General features: G+C 37.1%; 1 long non-coding RNA gene across 1 annotated transcript; it reads right to left on the reverse strand.

Annotated features, from left to right (window-relative positions):
- Positions 1–1,190: 1,190 nt before the first annotated feature.
- LOC145789946 (uncharacterized) lies at positions 1,191–2,401 on the reverse strand. Its single transcript, XR_014328461.1, has 2 exons — positions 1,832–2,401; positions 1,191–1,639 (listed from the first exon to the last, which is right to left on the reverse strand). It is a non-coding gene; the product is annotated as an uncharacterized LOC145789946 (long non-coding RNA).
- Between the last annotated feature and the right edge of the window lie 873 nt (positions 2,402–3,274).

Below are 3,274 nucleotides of genomic sequence, written 5' to 3' on the forward strand. Positions count from 1 at the left end.
TAGTTATCTAAAATTGTAATTTGAGATTGATTTGATTTATTAACGGGCTAGAAGTTAGGATGTTACACGGTAGCAGTGCGAAGGAATGGAAGGCACAGAGGAGTACGACTCGAGAAATATGACATTCAAGCCATAGCCAGTAAAATTTATCCCGTCTGCACCATCCAGATTAGCCTTCCAATCTTCACGCCGTTTGATAAGCAGAGCATCCATGTTTTATGAAGAAGGAAGAGGAATCTTTGTTTTGGCTTAGAAACTAAGAAAGATCGTATTTTAAAGCAGTTGAGATGACTCAAAATGTGCGCCAGCTATTTCCAGCTCAGATAGCCAGAATAAATACCTAGTCGTACAACATTTGCTCCAGCCGCTCAAAAATGTGCTCGGCCACACAATAGATTCCCAACCGTATGAAATCTTCAACTTCAGCCATGGAAAATACCTGTAATCCTTAGAAAAGATACGACTCAAGAAATAAACCCACGATCATACAAAAATAAGGCCTGATAAGAAAAAAAAGATGTGGTTAAGGCCAGAAATAGTGCATAAGAAGCTAAGGCACGGCGGATTTGGCTCAAGAGTGTTTTGGGTCTGATGAAGTGCTTTTTCCTTTCTAGCAAGTGTATTTAGGTGTTGTTAGTTTGTTTTAGTTTAGTTTTGCTTTAATCGAGTTGTATTTTTCATTTTCATCAGTTGTAGGCTCAATGTTTGACTCATAAACTAAAAGAAATACAACCATTTCAAGTTTTCCAATCAATAAAAGTGTTTTGTGATCATATAAAGTGATGTGCCATCCACGTAATCATGTGCAAAAAAAATTCTTCCTATATAAGCAGAGGGTTTGAATGCCTGATCAGCTTTGTACAAGAGTTTTCACAATAAAAGGGAAAGCTATTTAGATGTTCTTGTTACTCTACTACTAAGCAAGGTTTTGAAAATGAACCGGTTGGCCCGCCAACCTACTCAATTTTTGGTCCGGGTAACCCAATTAGCTGTTTTAGGTATAAATTCATTTTGGCCTATTTGACCTCAGTTCGGCCAGCGACCCACTTTACCTATCCGCCCTAGTGAACTGGTGGGTTCGAAAGAAGCCATGCTAAAATATTAAGATGGTGAAAGGAATTGAACATCTGACCATCAGGTAGTATATTGTGACATTTAATGCACCAAACCATTCATGCACTCATTGCTAATTATGCAAAAAATAATTCTATTACATCTTTTTTTTTAGTATTTTCATTTCATTTTATCATATATAGACAGATTTACTTTCCTTCTAACTTATTTTTTGTTTTACACATATATTATAAAATTATTTATGACACCACGGTTCAATTTTGATTCATCCGCGATTGAACTAGTGACCTGTCCACCCAATTACTTTTTTAATTCGCTCATCGGTCTAGTTTTCAAGACATTGTTATTGAGCAAAGAATAGAAAGAATTACAAAAGAGAAAACCCTCTCAAGTTGCTCTACGCCGCTGGCATAGTCGAAGAGCTCAGTACATCAGAGGCAGGCTTGTCCCCACCATCCCCATCATCATCACCATCATCCTCATTATCGCTATCCTCCTCATCATCAACTAAAGGAGTGTCCTCCCTAACAATCACATGATGAAAATGTGGATGAGCTACGGGGGCCTGCAAGCACAGATTGTCATGATCAGAGCATCAGAATGATAAAAAAGGAGGTAAACAAATGGCATAATGAAAATAAGAGTGTAAGAACATCACATGTGGGCAAAGCAAAACAGAGATATGCAGAATTCCACAATGGATAACAATTCGAAGAGATAATAGTAAAAGGGGTAAAAAAGATAATCAAAAGAAAACCTCATTAAGGACATCTAGAAGAACCTCAATCGCAGTACCTCGACCTCGGCCCCGACCTCAGCCAAGCGCAGGAATAGGGGAAAAGTTATGAAAAAGCTAAAAGTAAGCAAAATAATCCTCATCTAAAGCTGAGGGATCAAAATGCTCCATTAAAGCGTCAATATCGTCAGAACTGTCTCAAAGGGGTGATGATTGAGGTGGAATACCCTTGTCGGCCATGGAAGTGAGTGAGTGAGAGAAAATTGAAAAGTGAAGAAAAATGGAAACCCTAGGTCATCCAGGAGGGAAAACCAAGAGTGAAACAGAGAAAACTCGAAAGAGAGGTTGAAACGCTACGGAAACCTGTAAGAAATTGATAAAAAAAAAAACCCAAGAAAAACCGAACTCGATGAAATCGAATTTTATTCGGTTGAAAATGTAGAGGGGGGCAAGGGTTTTCAAGGAAAAAATGGTGAGGGTTTGGACATTCAAAGAGAAGAGAAAATCTAGAGAGAGAGAGAGAGAGAGAGAGAGAGAGTGTGATGTTTCAGAATGGTAAAAGTGAAGAAAATGGCAGAAATGAAATGAAGGGTATGTTTGGTTTGCATTTGGGAGATGAACTTTAGAAAAAAATTTAAAAAAATTGTTTGGTTTGAGTTTTTTTTTTTAAATTTTCAAAATCACTTTCTCTCTCTTACATATCAATCAATCATTTTGTCTCTCTCCTCTCTCATTCTCAATCATTTTTTCTCTCTCATCTCTCATTCTCAATTACTTTTTCTCTCACACACATCTACTCAAATTCTCTCAAAATATCAAATCATCTCAAACTCTCAAAAAAATTGAAAAAACTAGAAATCCCCTAGATGTTGATTTGTGATTATGTATCAATTTTAAGCAGAATATAACAATCCCAATCAAACAATCAAACAATCAAGACAAAGAGACACAACGATTTTACGTGGAAAAAACCACAATTGGACACCTCCAACTGTGATAAAAAAACCACGGGCAACAGCCACAAGAACAATCCACTAAGAAGATTTAAAGGAATTACACAGGTATACTCTCAATTACCTAGCAAATCCACGCCTAATTGAACCAACCTCTATGTGCCTCTTCCAACCCGTCTTCACCTCGGAATTGTCTTTACGATGAGCCACTCCGGAATCCACCAAAGCTTCAGGCTCGAATTCTTCAGAATCCACTGAAGAACAACTCTCTCTTTTGTATATAACAAATAAACCTTTGATGTACTCTCTTTAAATCATGAGTTGAAGACTCAATAAAAACATCAAAGAAAACAAACAAAATATCCCCAGATATAAACCTTAAGAACCAAAAAGAAGATCTGGAGGACTTTTTTCAATCCCTTAGTTTTGGGAGAAAACCAAGTATTTATAGAGAACCAAAAGTAATCCTAGATTGGGAAGAAAACAAACTTCTTGAGAACGCAATCCTTGG

This window comes from Camellia sinensis, chromosome 1, assembly GCF_055761805.1.
Source record: "Camellia sinensis isolate YWXY chromosome 1, ASM5576180v1, whole genome shotgun sequence".
NCBI classification, from domain to species: Eukaryota; Viridiplantae; Streptophyta; class Magnoliopsida; order Ericales; family Theaceae; genus Camellia; species Camellia sinensis.